This window comes from Rana temporaria, chromosome 13 (genome assembly GCF_905171775.1).
Source record: "Rana temporaria chromosome 13, aRanTem1.1, whole genome shotgun sequence".
Lineage (NCBI taxonomy): Eukaryota > Metazoa > Chordata > Amphibia > Anura > Ranidae > Rana > Rana temporaria.
Genome location: NC_053501.1, coordinates 90,023,331 through 90,040,687, shown reverse-complemented (window position 1 = coordinate 90,040,687; position 17,357 = coordinate 90,023,331). Strand labels below are relative to the sequence as shown.

At 40.9% G+C, this 17,357-nt stretch overlaps 4 long non-coding RNA genes across 4 annotated transcripts; 2 read left to right on the top strand and 2 right to left on the bottom strand.

Moving 5' to 3' along the window:
• Positions 1–326: 326 nt before the first annotated feature.
• Positions 327–1,231, bottom strand: LOC120920797. Its single transcript, XR_005744775.1, has 4 exons — positions 1,128–1,231; positions 904–1,046; positions 725–787; positions 327–566 (listed from the first exon to the last, which is right to left on the bottom strand). It is a non-coding gene; the product is annotated as an uncharacterized LOC120920797 (long non-coding RNA).
• Positions 1,232–6,334: 5,103 nt separating this feature from the next.
• On the bottom strand, positions 6,335–7,263 carry LOC120920826. Its single transcript, XR_005744781.1, has 4 exons — positions 7,135–7,263; positions 6,911–7,053; positions 6,732–6,794; positions 6,335–6,574 (listed from the first exon to the last, which is right to left on the bottom strand). It is a non-coding gene; the product is annotated as an uncharacterized LOC120920826 (long non-coding RNA).
• Positions 7,264–10,421: 3,158 nt separating this feature from the next.
• LOC120920825 lies at positions 10,422–11,349 on the top strand. The gene is made up of 4 exons (XR_005744780.1): positions 10,422–10,550; positions 10,632–10,774; positions 10,891–10,953; positions 11,110–11,349. It is a non-coding gene; the product is annotated as an uncharacterized LOC120920825 (long non-coding RNA).
• A 5,103-nt stretch (positions 11,350–16,452) lies between these two features.
• LOC120920893 lies at positions 16,453–17,357 on the top strand. The gene is made up of 4 exons (XR_005744803.1): positions 16,453–16,556; positions 16,638–16,780; positions 16,897–16,959; positions 17,118–17,357. It is a non-coding gene; the product is annotated as an uncharacterized LOC120920893 (long non-coding RNA).

Genomic DNA, 17,357 nt, shown 5'->3' with positions numbered 1-17,357 from the left:
CTGAACTAAATCCCCGTTCTTTTTTTTTCTTTTTTCAATAAAATTTCTTGTTTTCTTTTTTTGTACCAATCTAGCTAAATACTTGCTGGGTTTATTCCCCCATACGTATCTTTCTCTCACAATACTGTTTAATGATTTCTTTGTTTCTTGCTCTGAGAGTGCTCTATATTCATGGCGGACTTTAGAGGGCAATCACAGGGACATTTATCGTTATAAAAATAAAGTTTAATTACAAAATAGTACATATACAAATAAATTTCATATTAAAAAATGTTATCAAAAGAGAGAACATAGATACATATTTGAGCAATAGAACGTCTCGCCGACGCGTTTCGCCTTACGGCTTCTTCTGGACGAGTTGTATGGTTTTATAACACGGAAGTATTGCTACTTGTATGTGTCTGAAAGAAAATTGTACACTTATAACATACAGATAACATAAAGACATAATCCAATAAAATATTGAGGGCCAGCATGCAATAAAGCCAAATATAGTACCAATTGAGTTGGTGGTCATCCGCATCCATCACAAATCATTGGGGTAGTACCAAAAATAAGTACGTGAGCTGTTAAAACAAAGAAAAATAACCAGAAACAGAAAAGCAATGTATACCTCAGTGTATATATAGCTATATATATGTGTGGACACTATGCGCACATATGCGTGCATATTATTACGCTTGAGCAAACAAAAAAGGGGGGGGGGGGCCGATGAAAGACCTACCCGGGTAACAAGGAGGAAGAAACGATCTCCTGATGGTATGGGAAGCCACAATAATAGTAGGTTCTGAGAGAAAAAAGGGGCAAGTAAATATATCTGTGCATATGCTGGGACACAATGAAAATATATAGATAGCAGCCAAAAGGTTGTAAAAAATCAAATATCAAAAATGGCTAAGTTACCTCGAAAATAGTATAAAAAGGCAACAACCGGGACCAGCAAGGCAGAAGACAGGTGGGAAAGACCTGGAGGGAAAATAGATTCCGTCGCTAGGTGACCACACTGCACTGTCCACAATAAAGGGCAGATCAAAGGCTTTAGAAACCTGTGTATAGAATAACCAGAGTAACCCATATGCACAGCAGATAGAAATAGCAAATAAACGGAGATCAGGATAGAGTTTTACCTTGCCGCCTAAGGAGTAGTGTGTGTCCCGGGGAGGTAGCAGCCTGTGCTCCACGCCGAGAAAACGGCTGGAGCTGGCTTTAAATAGGCCTACAGACGTGGGCGTATCGCGTCAAAAAGACGCGATGACGTCATCGTCATCGCGCCAGGAGCTGCGGCGCATAAACATAAGAAGATCAGCTGAGGCTGAGTGAGCTCTAACCAATGAGCGTCTCTGTATCAGTGCTGACGTATGCGGCCATGCCTGCCTATCCCAACGATACCCATCAGTTGGGCGTGACTGTAGGCGGGGCGGCATCGATCATAGTCATAGATCATGCCGACCCCCAAGCTGAGATAAAAGTAAAAGAAGCCGCATCAACAAGCCAGCGTGAGCAGAAGAATAGATCGGGGCAAAGATATAAGAGACTAATGTTAGTTCAATGGCCCAATAGTGAAAGTCAATCACATCAAAGCAAAGGAACCTCGGCAGGAGTACCCCATTTGTAATAGCTCAAGCAAACAATATAAATGCAGTGTAGTTAATTGACCACAAGGTGGCAGATAGAGAACAGGACAAAAGGGCCTGTAACAACCAACACTGGTAACAATTAAGGAATCAGTTGCATGCTGACAGTCAATAGGACTAAAAACAGAAATTATTCAAATATTACAACAAATAGATATTTTCACATTGTATCCAATTCCCTGATCGAAGATACTTGGAATTAAATTATGTTGTCTCACATCCATATTTATACATATATATACATACATATTGGTTTTCAGAAGAAAGTTTATACAAAAGAAAAAACAGATTTGAAAAATATAAAATAAAAAACAAAAATATTAAATAATTTCTCCTATATTATTTTAATTCCCTGGTGTATAGGTATCCATCTATTCATATATCCATATAAAGGTATCCATATATTCTGAGGGGTCAAGTGTGGATACAGGACCCTATTCCTTATTCTCCTAAATACATAGGTACATTTCTAGAATGGAATGGAGATGACATATTTCAGCAGTGGATATATCAACAGGGCATTTTTGGGGAGGACATGTTAGGGGGCTCAAAAGATTAGCCACCTACCAAAGGTTGGCAAGGTGGTTATTAGTGGTACAGAGTGTGGTTAGATATTCAGAAAGGATTTGAAACTTAGGGCGTCGTTGAGGCCTGGAAATTGGTTGGCGTGTAACTTATGAATCCAACGAGTTTCACATTGTAAAACACGTTGATCAAAATTACCCCCTCGTGGATCCTCGTATATACTCTCCAAAGCTGTAAATTTGAACACATTTGGTTCATACTTATGCCCAAATGCTATGTGATGGCCCATAGTGGTGTTCAATAGGCCATTAGTCGCATAATAGGTGTGGTCTTTAATCCGTTTCCAAAAGGGTCTTATCGTTTTACCAACGTAAAAACAGCCACATTTACATAGGATTAAATAGACCACTCCTTTTGTTTGGCACGTAATGTGTTGCCTGATTGTGTGTTTTTGTCCATTTGGGAGTTGGGCATCAGTGCCCACTATAAGATACATACAAAAGTTGCATTCCCCACACCTATAAAGACCGGGCATCTCACGCTTTTTATCGCTGGATCTGATGTAATTACTCGTGACCAGATGGTCACGAATCGATCTAGCCCGTCTGAAAGTGATTTCAGGCTTTGGCCCAATGTATTTTGTTAGTACTTGGTCAGATGTTAGTAGATGCCAGTGTTTCTGTATTATTTCACGTATTTCTACATGTTGGTTAGAGTATGTTGTAATTACTCTAGTAGTATTATGGTCGGTTGGTTTTTGTCTGCGTAATAGAAGATCACCTCTTGATTTACCATTAGCTTTAGCAAACGCTCTTTTCAAGCATTTTTTGCTGTATCCCCTTGCTCTCAGTCTTGTATATAGGAGATCTGCCTCAGATTTAAATTTTTGATTATCTGAGCAATTCCGTCTGAGTCGTAAATATTGTCCAAACGGAATGCTCTGGACCAGAGACTTGGGGTGAGCACTGCTGGCGTGGAGGATGGTGTTACCAGCCGTAGGCTTCCGGTATAGAGATGTGCTTACATTGCCATCTTCTGAGATGTAGATGGTTATATCTAAGAAGGCCAGTTTGGTTATGCTTGAGTTCATCGTGAACTTCAAGTTGTAATCATTTTGGCCGAGTTTGGTCATGAAGATATTGAGGCCTTCTGATGATCCCGTCCAAAAAAGCAGGATGTCATCAATATAACGGTACCAACTCAAAATAAACGGTAGTAAATCAGAAAAACTGTCACTGGAAAAAAGTTCTCGTTCCCACCCCCCCAGGTACAGGTTCGCATAGGACGGCGCGCAGCATGTGCCCATAGCGACACCCTGTACCTGGAGGAAGTGGGACCCATCGAACGAAAAAATATTTTTAGTTAGAATATGTGCCAAGAGTTTAATAATGAAATCATTGAGTTTACAAGACTTAGGGCCTCTTTCAGTCAGGAATTTCCTAATAGTTTCCAAACCCTTAGAGTGTGGAATAGAGGAATACAAAGCTTCCACGTCAATTGAGACGAGGAGGCAACCAGAGGGTACAGTTAGATCATCTAGTGCCCGTAAAAGGTCGGGAGTGTCCTGGATGAAAGAGGGCATAGTGTTGACGTGTGGTCTAAGATATTCGTCTACAAATTTGCTTGCACGTTCGGTTTTAGAGCCTATGCCAGAGACAATAGGACGACCCGGTGGATTATGCAGGTTTTTGTGGGTCTTTGGGAGTGAGTAAAAGGTCGGGATTTTAGGGTAAGGGACCTGAATACCATCGAACATAGGCTTGGTGATCAAGCCCTCGGAGAGGGCCGCTTGAATAGTATCATTATATTGCTGGTTGAATCTATCGATAAGATCGACCGGAACCGGTCTATACCAATCCCTATTCTTGAGTATATCCCAGCACATGTTGCGGTAGTTCAACTCGTTCATCACCACGACATTGCCGCCCTTGTCCGAGGGCTTGATCACCAAGTGGGGGCTATGGCTAAGATTAGCCAGGGCCTGGGTCTGGGCCGGGGTAAGATTTTTATCTGGGTGTAGGCAGGGAGGCAGAGATTCAATGTCCTTAATTGCCTGCATTAGGAAGGCCCAAACATTGGGATTTGTCTGTAGTGGAGGGAACTTTAACGATTTTTTCTTTACTGCCTTCTCTAGGGCATCTAAATCGTTTTGGTAGCGGTTGAGTTGTACTCGCTGTCCTATTGTTTCCTCAGATTCAAATGAATCCTCAAGTATTGAATTACCCTCATTTTCTTCTAATAGAAGAACCAAAGTTTTTAGGGCACGGAAATCCGCTACCGTAAATTCTTTCCATATGTCCTGTTGTATGATGTCCGTTTGTCTTTTACATCTCTCACTGTCATACATAAAGTTGAATGTCAGCTTGCGCGCGAACAGGTAGAGATCTTTTATAAGTTCGAATTTATTAAATCTGGGGTTAGGACAAAAACTGAGACCTAAACTAAGGAGATCAGTTTCTATTGTACTTAAAATATAAGATGATAGATTGATTACCTCCAAGCGAGGACTATTATTGGCATCTGGTATATTCGAAGGTAGAGGTAATGCAACACTAGGGGTGTCAAGTTGGGCAGTAGTCGGATCGGTATAAGAGATGCGTGGAAAAAAGTGATCTATACGTCACTTTGGACCATCCCTCACCTTACCCTCCTTGTTAACACTGACATGGGATTTAGCCATGTTTTGGGCTGTCTCTATGATATTCTGTCGCAAGTGGTCATCGGGTGTCGATGGTTTAGGAAAGGTAGAAAGATTCTCAGAGGAGACACCCGGTGCAGCGTGAGGAAACATGGAAACAGTGTGTGTTCCTACCGTTACTAAGTCGCGGTTAGATGTATCCATTTGGATGTCAGTATTAGCTCCGTCTGATACGTCAGTGATATGTTTTTTACTCACGGTGCCCGATTGATGCCCACCACCTTGTTGTTGCCGTTTCCTGGTCTGCCGGCCTCTTGTTCGTCCTTGGTCGCTGAATTTGGAATTCTGTGAAATGAGAGAATTGGCAGAAGAATCAGAGTCAGCGTATTTGTCTTTCTCCCTGTTCCTGTCTTTCTGGTTAGGGCCCTTCCTGTTTCTATTAGGTCCAAAGGTCCTATGCCCCCCACGTTGTCCATTGGTATTTGGCCAATTATAAGCATATCTCCCTGCGAAGGCTAATTTATCACGCGATAGTTTTTCCTCCTTTTTGTTCAGCAAATCACTAGTAAAGGTCTGTATGTGTTCCTTGAGTCGTGTGTCGTAGTTACCAAATTCGGGTTTATTGAGTATTTGACTATTTTCATCATAGATTCTTTTTATTTCGCAATCGACTATTTTTAACTCTTGCATATAATATTCTACCATTAGCTCCATCATTTTTTTGGAGCACATATAGAGGTTTTCTTCCCATCGGGCCTTGAGATCATTATCAATGGCCCAGATATTTGGGAACACCTGTACCCTTAATCCTTTAGGGTTCAGTCCACTGGTAATATATTGTTCAAAATATTTTATATGCCAGAAAAGACTCGATTTGCGTTCAAATGTTTGCAAAAGTTTTTGGTAAACTATTTCGTATTCTGCCTCGTTGGATTTGGAAGTGGAACATGTTTTTTGGATCCCTATCATAAAGTCCTCCCAGTCATTGCCCGAGAAAGTAGCCATTGTCGCTGATATGTAGCCAATATAGCTAAGTCACACGGAAGTGTGAACGAGCTATTAGGAATAAAGAGTAAATAAACCTAAGGTTTCTTAATAGTAATGTATAAAGGGATATAATAATATTATATTTATAACTATAAAAAGAAAAAGAGAAAAACCAATATATAGCAAGACAAAGGAATGTAGAAGGGGGGGGAGGGGAGCCAAGTCCTAATAGAGGATTAGCATACCCACGAGTGCAACAAGACAGATTGGTGTTTGCCACCCAGGATAAGTTCAAAAAAGGGTAGGGAAGGGAAATAACAATAAGGCACTCACATTGGCCCACATCCGAAATATTGGTTCAAAAAGAGAAAAGTTGTACTACACTGGGTAGCGACATGGCGGACTTTAGAGGGCAATCACAGGGACATTTATCGTTATAAAAATAAAGTTTAATTACAAAATAGTACATATACAAATAAATTTCATATTAAAAAATGTTATCAAAAGAGAGAACATAGATACATATTTGAGCAATAGAACGTCTCGCCGACGCGTTTCGCCTTACGGCTTCTTCTGGACGAGTTGTATGGTTTTATAACACGGAAGTATTGCTACTTGTATGTGTCTGAAAGAAAATTGTACACTTATAACATACAGATAACATAAAGACATAATCCAATAAAATATTGAGGGCCAGCATGCAATAAAGCCAAATATAGTACCAATTGAGTTGGTGGTCATCCGCATCCATCACAAATCATTGGGGTAGTACCAAAAATAAGTACGTGAGCTGTTAAAACAAAGAAAAATAACCAGAAACAGAAAAGCAATGTATAACTCAGTGTATATATAGCTATATATATGTGTGGACACTATGCGCACATATGCGTGCATATTATTACGCTTGAGCAAACAAAAAAGGGGGGGGGGGCCGATGAAAGACCTACCCGGGTAACAAGGAGGAAGAAACGATCTCCTGATGGTATGGGAAGCCACAATAATAGTAGGTTCTGAGAGAAAAAAGGGGCAAGTAAATATATCTGTGCATATGCTGGGACACAATGAAAATATATAGATAGCAGCCAAAAGGTTGTAAAAAATCAAATATCAAAAATGGCTAAGTTACCTCGAAAATAGTATAAAAAGGCAACAACCGGGACCAGCAAGGCAGAAGACAGGTGGGAAAGACCTGGAGGGAAAATAGATTCCGTCGCTAGGTGACCACACTGCACTGTCCACAATAAAGGGCAGATCAAAGGCTTTAGAAACCTGTGTATAGAATAACCAGAGTAACCCATATGCACAGCAGATAGAAATAGCAAATAAACGGAGATCAGGATAGAGTTTTACCTTGCCGCCTAAGGAGTAGTGTGTGTCCCGGGGAGGTAGCAGCCTGTGCTCCACGCCGAGAAAACGGCTGGAGCTGGCTTTAAATAGGCCTACAGACGTGGGCGTATCGCGTCAAAAAGACGCGATGACGTCATCGTCATCGCGCCAGGAGCTGCGGCGCATAAACATAAGAAGATCAGCTGAGGCTGAGTGAGCTCTAACCAATGAGCGTCTCTGTATCAGTGCTGACGTATGCGGCCATGCCTGCCTATCCCAACGATACCCATCAGTTGGGCGTGACTGTAGGCGGGGCGGCATCGATCATAGTCATAGATCATGCCGACCCCCAAGCTGAGATAAAAGTAAAAGAAGCCGCATCAACAAGCCAGCGTGAGCAGAAGAATAGATCGGGGCAAAGATATAAGAGACTAATGTTAGTTCAATGGCCCAATAGTGAAAGTCAATCACATCAAAGCAAAGGAACCTCGGCAGGAGTACCCCATTTGTAATAGCTCAAGCAAACAATATAAATGCAGTGTAGTTAATTGACCACAAGGTGGCAGATAGAGAACAGGACAAAAGGGCCTGTAACAACCAACACTGGTAACAATTAAGGAATCAGTTGCATGCTGACAGTCAATAGGACTAAAAACAGAAATTATTCAAATATTACAACAAATAGATATTTTCACATTGTATCCAATTCCCTGATCGAAGATACTTGGAATTAAATTATGTTGTCTCACATCCATATTTATACATATATATACATACATATTGGTTTTCAGAAGAAAGTTTATACAAAAGAAAAAACAGATTTGAAAAATATAAAATAAAAAACAAAAATATTAAATAATTTCTCCTATATTATTTTAATTCCCTGGTGTATAGGTATCCATCTATTCATATATCCATATAAAGGTATCCATATATTCTGAGGGGTCAAGTGTGGATACAGGACCCTATTCCTTATTCTCCTAAATACATAGGTACATTTCTAGAATGGAATGGAGATGACATATTTCAGCAGTGGATATATCAACAGGGCATTTTTGGGGAGGACATGTTAGGGGGCTCAAAAGATTAGCCACCTACCAAAGGTTGGCAAGGTGGTTATTAGTGGTACAGAGTGTGGTTAGATATTCAGAAAGGATTTGAAACTTAGGGCGTCGTTGAGGCCTGGAAATTGGTTGGCGTGTAACTTATGAATCCAACGAGTTTCACATTGTAAAACACGTTGATCAAAATTACCCCCTCGTGGATCCTCGTATATACTCTCCAAAGCTGTAAATTTGAACACATTTGGTTCATACTTATGCCCAAATGCTATGTGATGGCCCATAGTGGTGTTCAATAGGCCATTAGTCGCATAATAGGTGTGGTCTTTAATCCGTTTCCAAAAGGGTCTTATCGTTTTACCAACGTAAAAACAGCCACATTTACATAGGATTAAATAGACCACTCCTTTTGTTTGGCACGTAATGTGTTGCCTGATTGTGTGTTTTTGTCCATTTGGGAGTTGGGCATCAGTGCCCACTATAAGATACATACAAAAGTTGCATTCCCCACACCTATAAAGACCGGGCATCTCACGCTTTTTATCGCTGGATCTGATGTAATTACTCGTGACCAGATGGTCACGAATCGATCTAGCCCGTCTGAAAGTGATTTCAGGCTTTGGCCCAATGTATTTTGTTAGTACTTGGTCAGATGTTAGTAGATGCCTACTAACAGATGCCTACTAACATCTGACCAAGTACTAACAAAATACATTGGGCCAAAGCCTGAAATCACTTTCAGACAGGCTAGATCGATTCGTGACCATCTGGTCACGAGTAATTACATCAGATCCAGCGATAAAAAGCGTGAGATGCCCGGTCTTTATAGGTGTGGGGAATGCAACTTTTGTATGTATCTTATAGTGGGCACTGATGCCCAACTCCCAAATGGACAAAAACACACAATCAGGCAACACATTACGTGCCAAACAAAAGGAGTGGTCTATTTAATCCTATGTAAATGTGGCTGTTTTTACGTTGGTAAAACGATAAGACCCTTTTGGAAATGGATTAAAGACCACACCTATTATGCGACTAATGGCCTATTGAACACCACTATGGGCCATCACATAGCATTTGGGCATAAGTATGAACCAAATGTGTTCAAATTTACAGCTTTGGAGAGTATATACGAGGATCCACGAGGGGGTAATTTTGATCAACGTGTTTTACAATGTGAAACTCGTTGGATTCATAAGTTACACGCCAACCAATTTCCAGGCCTCAACGACGCCCTAAGTTTCAAATCCTTTCTGAATATCTAACCACACTCTGTACCACTAATAACCACCTTGCCAACCTTTGGTAGGTGGCTAATCTTTTGAGCCCCCTAACATGTCCTCCCCAAAAATGCCCTGTTGATATATCCACTGCTGAAATATGTCATCTCCATTCCATTCTAGAAATGTACCTATGTATTTAGGAGAATAAGGAATAGGGTCCTGTATCCACACTTGACCCCTCAGAATATATGGATACCTTTATATGGATATATGAATAGATGGATACCTATACACCAGGGAATTAAAATAATATAGGAGAAATTATTTAATATTTTTGTTTTTTATTTTATATTTTTCAAATCTGTTTTTTCTTTTGTATAAACTTTCTTCTGAAAACCAATATGTATGTATATATATGTATAAATATGGATGTGAGACAACATAATTTAATTCCAAGTATCTTCGATCAGGGAATTGGATACAATGTGAAAATATCTATTTGTTGTAATATTTGAATAATTTCTGTTTTTAGTCCTATTGACTGTCAGCATGCAACTGATTCCTTAATTGTTACCAGTGTTGGTTGTTACAGGCCCTTTTGTCCTGTTCTCTATCTGCCACCTTGTGGTCAATTAACTACACTGCATTTATATTGTTTGCTTGAGCTATTACAAATGGGGTACTCCTGCCGAGGTTCCTTTGCTTTGATGTGATTGACTTTCACTATTGGGCCATTGAACTAACATTAGTCTCTTATATCTTTGCCCCGATCTATTCTTCTGCTCACGCTGGCTTGTTGATGCGGCTTCTTTTACTTTTATCTCAGCTTGGGGGTCGGCATGATCTATGACTATGATCGATGCCGCCCCGCCTACAGTCACGCCCAACTGATGGGTATCGTTGGGATAGGCAGGCATGGCCGCATACGTCAGCACTGATACAGAGACGCTCATTGGTTAGAGCTCACTCAGCCTCAGCTGATCTTCTTATGTTTATGCGCCGCAGCTCCTGGCGCGATGACGATGACGTCATCGCGTCTTTTTGACGCGATACGCCCACGTCTGTAGGCCTATTTAAAGCCAGCTCCAGCCGTTTTCTCGGCGTGGAGCACAGGCTGCTACCTCCCCGGGACACACACTACTCCTTAGGCGGCAAGGTAAAACTCTATCCTGATCTCCGTTTATTTGCTATTTCTATCTGCTGTGCATATGGGTTACTCTGGTTATTCTATACACAGGTTTCTAAAGCCTTTGATCTGCCCTTTATTGTGGACAGTGCAGTGTGGTCACCTAGCGACGGAATCTATTTTCCCTCCAGGTCTTTCCCACCTGTCTTCTGCCTTGCTGGTCCCGGTTGTTGCCTTTTTATACTATTTTCGAGGTAACTTAGCCATTTTTGATATTTGATTTTTTACAACCTTTTGGCTGCTATCTATATATTTTCATTGTGTCCCAGCATATGCACAGATATATTTACTTGCCCCTTTTTTCTCTCAGAACCTACTATTATTGTGGCTTCCCATACCATCAGGAGATCGTTTCTTCCTCCTTGTTACCCGGGTAGGTCTTTCATCGCCCCCCCCCCCTTTTTTGTTTGCTCAAGCGTAATAATATGCACGCATATGTGCGCATAGTGTCCACACATATATATAGCTATATATACACTGAGGTATACATTGCTTTTCTGTTTCTGGTTATTTTTCTTTGTTTTAACAGCTCACGTACTTATTTTTGGTACTACCCCAATGATTTGTGATGGATGCGGATGACCACCAACTCAATTGGTACTATATTTGGCTTTATTGCATGCTGGCCCTCAATATTTTATTGGATTATGTCTTTATGTTATCTGTATGTTATAAGTGTACAATTTTCTTTCAGACACATACAAGTAGCAATACTTCCGTGTTATAAAACCATACAACTCGTCCAGAAGAAGCCGTAAGGCGAAACGCGTCGGCGAGACGTTCTATTGCTCAAATATGTATCTATGTTCTCTCTTTTGATAACATTTTTTAATATGAAATTTATTTGTATATGTACTATTTTGTAATTAAACTTTATTTTTATAACGATAAATGTCCCTGTGATTGCCCTCTAAAGTCCGCCATGTCGCTACCCAGTGTAGTACAACTTTTCTCTTTTTGAACCAATATTTCGGATGTGGGCCAATGTGAGTGCCTTATTGTTATTTCCCTTCCCTACCCTTTTTTGAACTTATCCTGGGTGGCAAACACCAATCTGTCTTGTTGCACTCGTGGGTATGCTAATCCTCTATTAGGACTTGGCTCCCCTCCCCCCCCTTCTACATTCCTTTGTCTTGCTATATATTGGTTTTTCTCTTTTTCTTTTTATAGTTATAAATATAATATTATTATATCCCTTTATACATTACTATTAAGAAACCTTAGGTTTATTTACTCTTTATTCCTAATAGCTCGTTCACACTTCCGTGTGACTTAGCTATATTGGCTACATATCAGCGACAATGGCTACTTTCTCGGGCAATGACTGGGAGGACTTTATGATAGGGATCCAAAAAACATGTTCCACTTCCAAATCCAACGAGGTAGAATACGAAATAGTTTACCAAAAACTTTTGCAAACATTTGAACGCAAATCGAGTCTTTTCTGGCATATAAAATATTTTGAACAATATATTACCAGTGGACTGAACCCTAAAGGATTAAGGGTACAGGTGTTCCCAAATATCTGGGCCATTGATAATGATCTCAAGGCCCGATGGGAAGAAAACCTCTATATGTGCTCCAAAAAAATGATGGAGCTAATGGTAGAATATTATATGCAAGAGTTAAAAATAGTCGATTGCGAAATAAAAAGAATCTATGATGAAAATAGTCAAATACTCAATAAACCCGAATTTGGTAACTACGACACACGACTCAAGGAACACATACAGACCTTTACTAGTGATTTGCTGAACAAAAAGGAGGAAAAACTATCGCGTGATAAATTAGCCTTCGCAGGGAGATATGCTTATAATTGGCCAAATACCAATGGACAACGTGGGGGGCATAGGACCTTTGGACCTAATAGAAACAGGAAGGGCCCTAACCAGAAAGACAGGAACAGGGAGAAAGACAAATACGCTGACTCTGATTCTTCTGCCAATTCTCTCATTTCACAGAATTCCAAATTCAGCGACCAAGGACGAACAAGAGGCCGGCAGACCAGGAAACGGCAACAACAAGGTGGTGGGCATCAATCGGGCACCGTGAGTAAAAAACATATCACTGACGTATCAGACGGAGCTAATACTGACATCCAAATGGATACATCTAACCGCGACTTAGTAACGGTAGGAACACACACTGTTTCCATGTTTCCTCACGCTGCACCGGGTGTCTCCTCTGAGAATCTTTCTACCTTTCCTAAACCATCGACACCCGATGACCACTTGCGACAGAATATCATAGAGACAGCCCAAAACATGGCTAAATCCCATGTCAGTGTTAACAAGGAGGGTAAGGTGAGGGATGGTCCAAAGTGACGTATAGATCACTTTTTTCCACGCATCTCTTATACCGATCCGACTACTGCCCAACTTGACACCCCTAGTGTTGCATTACCTCTACCTTCGAATATACCAGATGCCAATAATAGTCCTCGCTTGGAGGTAATCAATCTATCATCTTATATTTTAAGTACAATAGAAACTGATCTCCTTAGTTTAGGTCTCAGTTTTTGTCCTAACCCCAGATTTAATAAATTCGAACTTATAAAAGATCTCTACCTGTTCGCGCGCAAGCTGACATTCAACTTTATGTACGACAGTGAGAGATGTAAAAGACAAACGGACATCATACAACAGGACATATGGAAAGAATTTACGGTAGCGGATTTCCGTGCCCTAAAAACTTTGGTTCTTCTATTAGAAGAAAATGAGGGTAATTCAATACTTGAGGATTCATTTGAATCTGAGGAAACAATAGGACAGCGAGTACAACTCAACCGCTACCAAAACGATTTAGATGCCCTAGAGAAGGCAGTAAAGAAAAAATCGTTAAAGTTCCCTCCACTACAGACAAATCCCAATGTTTGGGCCTTCCTAATGCAGGCAATTAAGGACATTGAATCTCTGCCTCCCTGCCTACACCCAGATAAAAATCTTACCCCGGCCCAGACCCAGGCCCTGGCTAATCTTAGCCATAGCCCCCACTTGGTGATCAAGCCCTCGGACAAGGGCGGCAATGTCGTGGTGATGAACGAGTTGAACTACCGCAACATGTGCTGGGATATACTCAAGAATAGGGATTGGTATAGACCGGTTCCGGTCGATCTTATCGATAGATTCAACCAGCAATATAATGATACTATTCAAGCGGCCCTCTCCGAGGGCTTGATCACCAAGCCTATGTTCGATGGTATTCAGGTCCCTTACCCTAAAATCCCGACCTTTTACTCACTCCCAAAGACCCACAAAAACCTGCATAATCCACCGGGTCGTCCTATTGTCTCTGGCATAGGCTCTAAAACCGAACGTGCAAGCAAATTTGTAGACGAATATCTTAGACCACACGTCAACACTATGCCCTCTTTCATCCAGGACACTCCCGACCTTTTACGGGCACTAGATGATCTAACTGTACCCTCTGGTTGCCTCCTCGTCTCAATTGACGTGGAAGCTTTGTATTCCTCTATTCCACACTCTAAGGGTTTGGAAACTATTAGGAAATTCCTGACTGAAAGAGGCCCTAAGTCTTGTAAACTCAATGATTTCATTATTAAACTCTTGGCACATATTCTAACTAAAAATATTTTTTCGTTCGATGGGTCCCACTTCCTCCAGGTACAGGGTGTCGCTATGGGCACATGCTGCGCGCCGTCCTATGCGAACCTGTACCTGGGGGGGTGGGAACGAGAACTTTTTTCCAGTGACAGTTTTTCTGATTTACTACCGTTTATTTTGAGTTGGTACCGTTATATTGATGACATCCTGCTTTTTTGGACGGGATCATCAGAAGGCCTCAATATCTTCATGACCAAACTCGGCCAAAATGATTACAACTTGAAGTTCACGATGAACTCAAGCATAACCGAACTGGCCTTCTTAGATATAACCATCTACATCTCAGAAGATGGCAATGTAAGCACATCTCTATACCGGAAGCCTACGGCTGGTAACACCATCCTCCACGCCAGCAGTGCTCACCCCAAGTCTCTGGTCCAGAGCATTCCGTTTGGACAATATTTACGACTCAGACGGAATTGCTCAGATAATCAAAAATTTAAATCTGAGGCAGATCTCCTATATACAAGACTGAGAGCAAGGGGATACAGCAAAAAATGCTTGAAAAGAGCGTTTGCTAAAGCTAATGGTAAATCAAGAGGTGATCTTCTATTACGCAGACAAAAACCAACCGACCATAATACTACTAGAGTAATTACAACATACTCTAACCAACATGTAGAAATACGTGAAATAATACAGAAACACTGGCATCTACTAACATCTGACCAAGTACTAACAAAATACATTGGGCCAAAGCCTGAAATCACTTTCAGACGGGCTAGATCGATTCGTGACCATCTGGTCACGAGTAATTACATCAGATCCAGCGATAAAAAGCGTGAGATGCCCGGTCTTTATAGGTGTGGGGAATGCAACTTTTGTATGTATCTTATAGTGGGCACTGATGCCCAACTCCCAAATGGACAAAAACACACAATCAGGCAACACATTACGTGCCAAACAAAAGGAGTGGTCTATTTAATCCTATGTAAATGTGGCTGTTTTTACGTTGGTAAAACGATAAGACCCTTTTGGAAACGGATTAAAGACCACACCTATTATGCGACTAATGGCCTATTGAACACCACTATGGGCCATCACATAGCATTTGGGCATAAGTATGAACCAAATGTGTTCAAATTTACAGCTTTGGAGAGTATATACGAGGATCCACGAGGGGGTAATTTTGATCAACGTGTTTTACAATGTGAAACTCGTTGGATTCATAAGTTACACGCCAACCAATTTCCAGGCCTCAACGACGCCCTAAGTTTCAAATCCTTTCTGAATATCTAACCACACTCTGTACCACTAATAACCACCTTGCCAACCTTTGGTAGGTGGCTAATCTTTTGAGCCCCCTAACATGTCCTCCCCAAAAATGCCCTGTTGATATATCCACTGCTGAAATATGTCATCTCCATTCCATTCTAGAAATGTACCTATGTATTTAGGAGAATAAGGAATAGGGTCCTGTATCCACACTTGACCCCTCAGAATATATGGATACCTTTATATGGATATATGAATAGATGGATACCTATACACCAGGGAATTAAAATAATATAGGAGAAATTATTTAATATTTTTGTTTTTTATTTTATATTTTTCAAATCTGTTTTTTCTTTTGTATAAACTTTCTTCTGAAAACCAATATGTATGTATATATATGTATAAATATGGATGTGAGACAACATAATTTAATTCCAAGTATCTTCGATCAGGGAATTGGATACAATGTGAAAATATCTATTTGTTGTAATATTTGAATAATTTCTGTTTTTAGTCCTATTGACTGTCAGCATGCAACTGATTCCTTAATTGTTACCAGTGTTGGTTGTTACAGGCCCTTTTGTCCTGTTCTCTATCTGCCACCTTGTGGTCAATTAACTACACTGCATTTATATTGTTTGCTTGAGCTATTACAAATGGGGTACTCCTGCCGAGGTTCCTTTGCTTTGATGTGATTGACTTTCACTATTGGGCCATTGAACTAACATTAGTCTCTTATATCTTTGCCCCGATCTATTCTTCTGCTCACGCTGGCTTGTTGATGCGGCTTCTTTTACTTTTATCTCAGCTTGGGGGTCGGCATGATCTATGACTATGATCGATGCCGCCCCGCCTACAGTCACGCCCAACTGATGGGTATCGTTGGGATAGGCAGGCATGGCCGCATACGTCAGCACTGATACAGAGACGCTCATTGGTTAGAGCTCACTCAGCCTCAGCTGATCTTCTTATGTTTATGCGCCGCAGCTCCTGGCGCGATGACGATGACGTCATCGCGTCTTTTTGACGCGATACGCCCACGTCTGTAGGCCTATTTAAAGCCAGCTCCAGCCGTTTTCTCGGCGTGGAGCACAGGCTGCTACCTCCCCGGGACACACACTACTCCTTAGGCGGCAAGGTAAAACTCTATCCTGATCTCCGTTTATTTGCTATTTCTATCTGCTGTGCATATGGTTTACTCTGGTTATTCTATACACAGGTTTCTAAAGCCTTTGATCTGCCCTTTATTGTGGACAGTGCAGTGTGGTCACCTAGCGACGGAATCTATTTTCCCTCCAGGTCTTTCCCACCTGTCTTCTGCCTTGCTGGTCCCGGTTGTTGCCTTTTTATACTATTTTCGAGGTAACTTAGCCATTTTTGATATTTGATTTTTTACAACCTTTTGGCTGCTATCTATATATTTTCATTGTGTCCCAGCATATGCACAGATATATTTACTTGCCCCTTTTTTCTCTCAGAACCTACTATTATTGTGGCTTCCCATACCATCAGGAGATCGTTTCTTCCTCCTTGTTACCCGGGTAGGTCTTTCATCGGGCCCCCCCCCCCTTTTTTGTTTGCTCAAGCGTAATAATATGCACGCATATGTGCGCATAGTGTCCACACATATATATAGCTATATATACACTGAGGTATACATTGCTTTTCTGTTTCTGGTTATTTTTCTTTGTTTTAACAGCTCACGTACTTATTTTTGGTACTACCCCAATGATTTGTGATGGATGCGGATGACCACCAACTCAATTGGTACTATATTTGGCTTTATTGCATGCTGGCCCTCAATATTTTATTGGATTATGTCTTTATGTTATCTGTATGTTATAAGTGTACAATTTTCTTTCAGACACATACAAGTAGCAATACTTCCGTGTTATAAAACCATACAACTCGTCCAGAAGAAGCCGTAAGGCGAAACGCG